The following is a 10,027-nucleotide window of genomic DNA, read 5'->3' as shown; positions in this document are numbered from 1 at the left end:
TCTCTGCTCAGCAGGGAGCCTGCTTCCCCCTCTCTCTCTGCCTGCCTCTCTGCCTACTTGTGATCTCTCTCTCTGTTAAATAAATAAATAAAATCTTTAAAAAATAAAAAAATAAAAAACCTAGTCACCCTTAAGTGATAATAAAAGGTGATAGCTTAAAAAAAATCTTTTTTGAACTTTCATTAGTATAGTCATATTTTATCCTTCATTATATCGAACTTTATTTTTTGTATACACATGGGTTTTTTTCTTCTAAAAAAATTTGGGATAAAACTTCTTCTAAGAGATCAAAATGTACCCAAATCTAGCACAGGGCTTTATTCTAGTCTCCAGCCTGAGCAAATACTCTCCACTTTCTGTTGAGGGCGGATGCTCCAGGGGCCGGAGATCCGTCAACCGCAGAGCTTTGTAAAATGGCGCCAGGCGATTTGCCAGAAGGTGTGTCTAGAGTGACTGATTGTAAACAGGAAGTACTATCTATTGGCTATTGAACTATTGTTATGCTGTGGGTACTTGGTAACAAGCTTAAGATTGGTGGATGCGTATCGCTGTCTATGCTGATTGGCTTAGCTTCCCCTATATAAGCGATGGCCATAGGAAATAAAGGGCTGTTTGTTGAAACCCAACCCGGCGGAGGGTCGTTATTATCGCTGCTGGACGGCGATAACTTTCTTTTTCTTTATTCTCCCACCCAACTTATCTAATCGACTCCTGTTTTAGAAATTAAAAAAAATTTTTTTTTCATCTTTATAGTCATATTCCATCCCTTCATCGTGTTTGCCCTTATATATATTTTTCATTCTTTAAAATTTTGGGAGGTAGTTTCTTCTAAGAGACCAAAATATTCCCAAAATTAAGTGGGTGACCCTGTTCTAGTCACCAATCTAATATATATATATATATTTTTTTTTTTTTCTCTTTTATATTTTTTCTCTTTTTAATTTTTTTCCTCCTAAACTACTTTTTGCCCCCTTTCTCCCCACCACGATTTGGGGTCTATTCTGATTTGGTTAAAGCACATTTTCCTGGGGTCTTTGACACTCTTTTAGTATTTTATTCTCTCCTTCATATATTCTTATCTGGATAAAATGACAAGGCGGAAATACTCATCACAAAAAAAAAAAAAAAGAACAAGAGGCAGTACCAAAGGCTAGGAACCTAATCAATACAGACATTGGTAATATGTCCAATCTAGAGTTCAGAATGATGAGTCTCAAGGTGCTGGTCGGGCTCGAAAAAGGTGTGGAAGATATTAGAGAAACCCTGTCCAGAGAAATAAAAGCCCTTTCTAAAGAAATAAAAGAACTAAAATCTAACCAAGTTGAAATAAAAAAAAGCTATTAATGAGGTGCAATCAAAAATGGAGGCTTTTACTGCTAGGATAAATGAGGCAGAAGAGAGAATGATATAGAACACCAAATGACAGAGAATAAAGAAGCTGAGCAAAAGAGAGATGAACAACTACTGGACCACGAGGGGAGAATTCAAGTGATAAGTGATACCATAAGACGAAACAACATCAGAATAATTGGGATTCCAGAAGAAGAAAGAGAGAGGGGAGCAGAAGTTATATTTAAGAGAATTATTGTAGAGAATTTCCCTAATATGGCAAAGGGAACCAGCATCAAAATCCAGGGGGTGCAGAGAACCCCCCTCAAAATCAATAAGAATAGGTCCACATCTAATAGTAAAATTTACAAGTCTTAGAGACAAAGAGAAAATCCTGAAAGCAGCCCAGAACAAGAAGTCTGTAACATACAATGGTAAAAATATTATATTGGCAGCAGACTTATCCACAGAGACCTGGCAGGCCAGAAAGAACTGGCATGATATATTCAGAGCACTAATGAGAAAAACATGCAGCCAAGAATACTATATCCAGCTAGGCAAGCATTGAAAATAGAAGGAGAGAGAAAAGCTTCCAGGACAAATAAAAACTGAAAGAATTTGCAAACACCAGATGAGCTCTACAAGAAATATTGAAAGGGGTCCTCTGAACAAAGAGAAAGCGTAAAAGTAGTAGATCAGAAAGGAACAGAGACAATATGCAGTAATAGTCACCTTACAGGCAATAAAATGGCACTAAACTCATAACTTTCAATAGTTACCCTTAATGTAAATGGGCTAAATGCCCCAATCAAAAGACACAGGGTATCAGAATGGAAAAAAAAAAAATCTATATGCTATCTATAGGAAACTCATTTAAGACCCAAAGACACCTCCAGATTTAAAGTGAGGGGTGGAATACAATTTACCATGCTAATGGACATCAAAAGAAACCTGGGGTGGCAATCCTTATATCAGATCAATTAAATTTTAAGACAAAGACTATAAAAAGAGATGAGGAAGGACACTATATCATACTCAAAGGGTCTGTCCGACAAGAAGATCTAACAATTTAAAATATCTATGCCCCTAAATGGGATCAACCAACTATATAAACCAATTAATAACTAAATCAAAGAAACACATTGACAATAATACAATAACGGTAGGGGACCTTAACACTCCCCTCACTGAAATGGACAGATCATCCAAGCAAAAGATCGACAAGGAAATAAAGGCTTTAAATGACACACTGGACCAGATGGACATCAAAGATATATTCGGAACATTTCATCCCAAAGCAATAGAATACACATTCTTCTCTAGTGCACATGGAACATTCTCCAGAATAGATCACATCCTGGGTCATAAATCAGGTCTCAACTGATATCAAAGAGTGGGATCATTCCCTGTATATTTTCAGACCACAATACTCTGAAGCTAGAACTCAATCACAAGAGAAAATTTGGAAAGAACCCAAATACACGGAGACTAAAGAGTATCCTTCCAAAGAATGGATAAGTCAAACGAGAAATTAAAGAAGAACTGAAAAAATTCATGGAAACAAATGATAATGAAAATACAATCGTTCAAAATCTATGGGACACAGCAAAGGCAGTCCTGAGAGGAAAATATATAGCGATACAAGCCTTTTTCAAGAAATAAGAAAGGTCTCAAATACACAACGTAACCCTACACTTAAAGGAGCTGGAGAAAGAACAACAAAGAAAGCCTAAACCCAACAGGAGAAGAGAAACCATAAAGATCAGAGCAGAAATCAATGAAATAGAAACAAAACAACAACAACAAAAAATAGAACAAATCAACAAAACTAGGAGCTGGTTCTTTGAAAGAATTAATAAGATTGATAAACCTCTGGCCAGACTTATCAAAAAGAAAAGAGAAAGGGCCCAAGTTAATAAAATCATGAATGAAAGAGGGGAGATCACAACCAACACCAAAGAAATACAAATAATTATAAGAACATATTAGGAGCGACTATATACCAGCAAATTTGACAACCTGGAAGAAATGGATGCATTCCTAGGGAAATATAAACTACCACAACTGAACCAGGAAGAAATAGAAAACCTGAACAGACCCGTAACTAGTAAGGAGATTGAAGCAATCATCAAAAATCTCCCTACAAACAAAAGCCCAGGGCCAGATGGCTTCCTAGGGGAATTCTACCAAACATATAAAGAAGAATCAATAACCATTCTCCTGAAACTGTTCAAAAAAAAAAAAATAGAAATGGAAGGAAAACTTCCAAACTCATTTTACAAGGCCAGTATTACCTTGATCCCCAAACCAGACTAGGATCCCATCAAAAAAGAGAATGACAGGGATGCCTGGATGGCTCAGTTGGTTAAGCAGCTGCCTTCGGCTCAGGTCATGATCCCAGCGTCCTGGGATGGAGTCCCACATCGGGCTCCTTGCTCGGCAGGGAGCCTGCTTCTCCCTCTGCCTCTGTCTGCCTGTGCTCTCTCTCTCTCTGACAAATAAATAAAATCTTTAAAAAAAAAAAAAAAGAGAATGACAGACCAATATCCTTGATGAACACAGATGTGAAAATTCTCACCAAAATACTAGCCAATAGGACCCAACAATACATTAAAATGATTATTCACCACGACTAAGTGGGATTTATCCCAGGGCTGCAAGATTGTTTCAACATCTGCAAATCAATCAATGTAATAAATAAAAGAAAGGACAAGAACCATATGATACTCTCAGTAGATGCTGAAAAAGCATTTGACAGAGTACAGCATCCTTTCCTGATCAAAAGTCTTCAAAGTGTAGGGATAGAGGGTATATACCTCAGTATCATCAAAGCTGTCTATGAAAAGCCCACCACGAATATCGTTCTCAATGGAGAAAAACAGAGCTTTTCCGCTAAGGTCAGGAACATGGCAGGGATGTCCAATATCACTACTGCTACTCAACATAGTACTAGAAGTCCTACCCTCAGCAATCAGACAACAAAAAGAAATTAAAGGCATCCGAATTGGCAAAGAAGTCAAACTATCACTCTCTGCGGGTGATATGATACTATACATGGAAAACCCAAAAGACTCGACTCCAAATCTGCTAGAACTTGTATAGGAATTCAGTAAAGTGTCAGGATATAAAATCAATGCACAGAAATCAGTTGCATTTCTTTACACCAACAACAAAACAGAAAAAAGAGAAATTAAGGAGTCGATCCCATTTACAATTGCACCAAAAACCATAAGATACTGAGGAATAAACCTAACCAAAGAGGCAAAGAATCTATACTCAGAAAACTATAAAGTACTCATGAAAGAAATTGAGGAAGACACAAAGAAATGGAAAAATGCCCCATGCTCATGGATTGGAAGAACAAATATTGTGAAAATGTCTATGCTACCTAAAGCAATCTACACATTTAATGCAATCCCTATCAAAATCCCATCCATTTTTTTCAAAGAAATGGAACAAATAATCCTAAAATTTATATGGAGCCAGAAAAGACCTCGAATAGCGAGGAATATTGAAAAAGAAAGTCAAAGTTGGTGGCATCACAATTCTGGACTTCAAACTCTATTACAAAGCTGTCATCATCAAGACAGTATTGTACTGGCACAGAAACAGACACATAGATCAATGGAACAGAATAGAGAGCCCAGAAATAGATCCTGAACTCTATGGTCAACTAATCTTCGACAAAGCAGGAAAGAATGTCCAAAGGAAAAAAGACAGTCTCTTCAACAAATTGTGTTGGAAAAATTGGACAGTCACATGCAGAAAAATGAAACTGAACTATTCCCTTACACCACACATGAAAATAGACTCAAAATGGATGAAGGACCTCATCCTTGAGAGGAATCCATCAAAATCCTTGAGAAGAACATGGGCAACAATCTCTTCAACCTCAGCTGCAGCAACTTCTTCCTACGAACATCACCAAAGGCAAGGAAAGTAAGGGCAAAAATGAACATTGTGACTTCATCAAGATCAAAAGCTTTTGCACAGCAAAGGAAACAGTTAACAAAACCAAAAGACAACTGACAAAATGGGAGATGATATTTGCAAACAACATATCAGATAAAGGGCTAGTATCCAAAATCTCTAAAGAACTTTTCAAACTCAACACCCAAAGAACAAATAATCCAATCAAGAAATGGGCAGAGGACATGAACAGACATTTCTGCAAGGACATCCAGATGGCCAACAGACACATGAAAAAGTGCTCCACGTCACTCGGCATCAGGTAAATACAAATCAAAACCACAATGAGATACCACCTCATACCAGTCAGAATGGCTAAAATTAACAGGTCAGGAAATGACAGATGCTGGCGAGGATGTGAAGAAAGGGGAACCTTCCTACACTGTTGATGGGAATGCAAGCTGGTGCAGACACTCTAGAAAACAGCATGAAGGTTCCTCAAAAAGTTGAAAATAGAGTTACCCTATGACCCAGCAATTGCATTTTTTAAAGATACAAATGTAGTGATCCAAAGGGGCACGTGTACCTGAATGTTTATAGCAGCAGTGTCCACAATAGCCAAACTATGGAAGGAACCTAGATGTCCATCAAGATGAATGGATAAAGAAGAGGTGATAAATATATATATATATATGCAATGGAATACTATGTAGCCATCAAAAGAAATGAAATCTTGCCATTTGCGATGACATGGATGGAACTAGAGGGTATCATGCTTAGCAAAATAAGTCAATTGGAGAAAGACAATTATCATATGATTTCCCTGCTATGAGGAAGTGGAGATGCAACGTGGAGGGTTTGGGAGATAGGAAAAGAATAAATGAGACAAGATGGGATTGGGAGGGAGACAAACCATAAGAGACTCTTAATCTCACAAAACAAACTGAGGGTTTCTGGGGGGAGAGGGGTAGGGAGAGGGTGGTGGGGATATGGACATTGGGGAGGGTGCTATGTTGAGTGCTGTGAAGTGTGTAAACCTGGCGATTCACAGACCTGTACCCTGGGGCTAATAATACATTATATGTTAATTAAAAAATTAAAAAAAAATACCTTGAGGCAAATGAGAAGAGAAATACAGCACACCAAAATGTATAGGATGCAGCAAAAGCAGTTCTAAGAGGGAAGTTCAAAGAAATAAATGCCTACCTCAAGAAACTAGAAAAAGAAGAACAAAGCCCAAAATTTGTTGGAGGAAGGAAATAACAAAGACAAGAGCAGAAGAAAATGCAAAAAAGAATAAAAATACAATAAAAAAATAACAAGAGCTGCTTCATTGAGAAGATAAAATTGACAAAACTTCAGCTAGATTCAGACTAAGGGAAAAAATGGGGGAAGTCTCAAATAAAATTAAAAATGAAACAGCAGACATTATAGCTGATACCACAGAAATAAAAGGATCATAAGAAATGACTATGAACAATTATAAGCCAACAAATTGAACAAAAAAGATATGATTAAATTCCTAGAATCATACCTTTTAAGACTGAATCATAAAGAAAATAGAAAATCTAAACAGATCGGTTACTGCTAAAGAGATTGAATCAACTATTTTAAAACTCCCTACTTAGCAAAGTCTAGAACCAGACAGCCTCACTGGTAAATTCTACCAAACATTCAAAAAAGAATACCAATCCTTCTCAAATTTTTCCAACAAACAGAAAAACAGCAAACACTTCCAAACTCATTTTGCATAGTCAGCATTACCCCGATACCACAACCAGACAAGGATACCACAAGGAAAGAAAGTACAGGCCGCTATCTCTGATGGACATGATGCAAAAATCCTCAACAAAATATCAGCAAGCCAAATTGAACAATACACTAAAAATATCACATACCATGATCATGCAAAATTTATTCCAGAGATGCAAGGAGGGTTCAACATCTGCAAATCAATAAATGTGATAGACCACACTGACAAAATCCAGGACAAAAATACTATAATCATCTCAGTAGGTACAGAAAAGCATTTGACAAAATTCAACATCCATGTATGATTAAAATCTCTCGCTAATCTGGGTATAGAGGGAACATACTTCAACATAATAAAGGCCATCAATGACAAATCCAGAGGCAATGTCATCCTCAATGGTAAAAAAAAAAAAAAAAAAAAATTTCCTCTAAGATCAGAAACAAAACAAAGATGCCCACTTTCTCCATTTTTAGTCAACATGCTGTCAGAAATCATAGCCAGAGCAATCAGGCAAGAAAAAGAAATATAAAAAGTATCCAAACTGGAAAACAAATAAAATTGTCACTGCTTAGATGATGATACTATATAAAAGACCCTGAAGACTCTACCAAAAACCTGTTAGAACTAATCAGCAAATTCTGTAAAATTGAAGAATACAAAATAAATATATAAGTATCCATTGTGTTTCTACATACAGATAGCAAACTATCTGAAAGAGCAATTATGAAACCAATCTAATTTATAATTGCATCAGAAAGACTAAAATCCCTAGGAATAAATTTAATCAAGGAGGTGAAAAACATGTACATGGAGTTATAGTTATATATAGCTGCATGTAGTTATCAGACAGTGATGAAAGAAGTGACACAGATGAATGGAAAGACATTCTATGCTCATGAATTAGAGGAACTGATATTGTTAAAATGCCCATACTATCCAAAGGAATCCAGATTCAAAGTAATTCCTTTCAAAATTTCTGTGGCTTTTTTTTTTTTTTTTAATAGAAATAGAACTAACAACCCTAAAGTTTGTATGGAGCCACAGAAGGTATTGAATAGCCAAAGCAATCTTGAGAAAGAAGAACAAAGCTGGAGGCATCATGTTCACTGATTTCAAACTGTCTTATAAAGCTACAGTAATCTAAATAGTACAGTATTATCATAGAAACAGACACATAAAACAATGGAACAGAATGGAGCCCAGAAATAATCAAAGGAGCCGAGACTCCACAATGGGGAAAGGATAGACTTCAGTAAATGGTGTGGAAAAACTGGACAACCACATGCAAAGAATGAAACCAGGCCACTATCTTATACCTTATAAAAAACAATTAACTCAAATGGATGAAGCACTTAAATGTAAGACATGAAACCATAAAACTCCTAGAAGAAAACAGTTGGTAAGCTCTTTGGCATTGGTCTTGATGATTTTTAGGATTTGACACCAAAAGCGAAAAAGGCAAAAAATGAACAGTAGGGGACATGTGGGTGACTCAAATGTTGGGTATCCAACTCTTGACTTCGGCTGAAGTCATGACCTCAGGTTGTGGGTCAAGACCTACATCAGTCTCTGTTCTCAGTGGGGAGTCTGCTCCTCTCTCTCCCTCTCCTTTCCCCCCTGTTTGTGCATGAATGTATAGCCTCTTTCTAAAATAAATAAATCTTTATATAAACAGGTGGAACTGCATCAAACTAAAAAGCTTCTGCACAGCAAAGGTAACCATCAATGAAATGAAAAGACAATATGTTGAATGGGAAAATATATTTACAAAATATATGATAAAGGGATTAAGATTTTAAGAAAAGGATTCATAGGACTTATTAAAACAAACAATTTGATTAAAAGATAGGTGGAAAATCTGAATAAGCATTTCTCTAAAGAAGACATAAAGATGGTCAAAAGGTACATGAAAAGTAACTCAACATCATTAACCAGCAAGGAAATGCAAATTAAAACCAAAGTGATATATCATCTTAGACCAGTTAGAATGGCTATTATCATAAAGACAAGAAATAACAAGCATTGGCAAAGATGTAGAGAAAAGAGAACCCTTGTGTACTATTGTTGAGAATGTAAACTGGTCCAGACACTAGAGAAAACAGTATGGAGGTTCCTTGAAAAATATTCAAAATAGAATAACCATAGAACCCCGCAATCCCACTTCTGGTGATTTATATAAAGAAAATAAAATACTAACTCAAAAAGATATCTGTACCTCCATAAGGGAGGGAGCAGCAATATTTACAATAGCTAGGATATGGATCCACTGCCTCCACCGTCTGCTCCATACTAGCTGTGGGCACCAGGGTCCCAAGATCCATTCTTCGGAGGCCCCTGTGGTGCGGGAGGCTGTGACATCAGGCACCAGTGGGGACTTGTGCATGCCCGTGGAGGCAGACAAAGAAAGGGAGAACGTCGGCTGCAGGGAAGCAGAATAGACTGCCATCATCTCCATATTAAACCAGATCAGCTCCTGTCTAGACAACCTGGAGGAGAATGATCACATCCACAACCACCTGCAGGACCTGCTTGAGTACAACAAATAGACATATCTCATGTTCTAACAGCAGCTCAGGGAGGCCCCTGGTCATGCCAATCCCTGGACTCTGGAAGCCCCCAACCCACCCAATCCTGCCTCCCTGGGCTAGGCTCTGACCTGAGTACTCACCACCTGGCTTAGCTCCCTTCACAAGGGCTGGCCTACAGGTCACCTTGTGGGTCTTCCTGCCTGGGCCACCTTTCTGCTACTCCCCTTGGCTTGCCTGGGTCAGCTCCAACCACCTGGTCTCCCCTCCTGGGGTCAGGGTGGGCCTGTGACCCACCTACCTTGCCCACCTGTCCAGTCGTGGAGCACTTCCCATTCTACCCAGGATGCTTCAGGCATCCACATTAAATGAGGCTCCAACAATAAAACAACAACAACAAAACAAATAATAACTAAGATATGGAGACAAGTTGTGTTCATCAGTGGATGAATGGATAAAGAAAATGTGGTATATATGTACAATGGATTTACCAAGTTACAAAAAAGAAGGA

General features: G+C 37.6%; 1 pseudogene; it reads left to right on the top strand.

Moving 5' to 3' along the window:
• Nucleotides 1-7,469: 7,469 nt before the first annotated feature.
• Nucleotides 7,470-9,639, top strand: LOC122905433 (annotated as a pseudogene).
• Nucleotides 9,640-10,027: the final 388 nt, after the last annotated feature.

This window comes from Neovison vison, chromosome 4 (assembly GCF_020171115.1).
Source record: "Neovison vison isolate M4711 chromosome 4, ASM_NN_V1, whole genome shotgun sequence".
Lineage (NCBI taxonomy): Eukaryota > Metazoa > Chordata > Mammalia > Carnivora > Mustelidae > Neogale > Neogale vison.
This window is presented reverse-complemented; position numbering and strand designations above follow the sequence as displayed.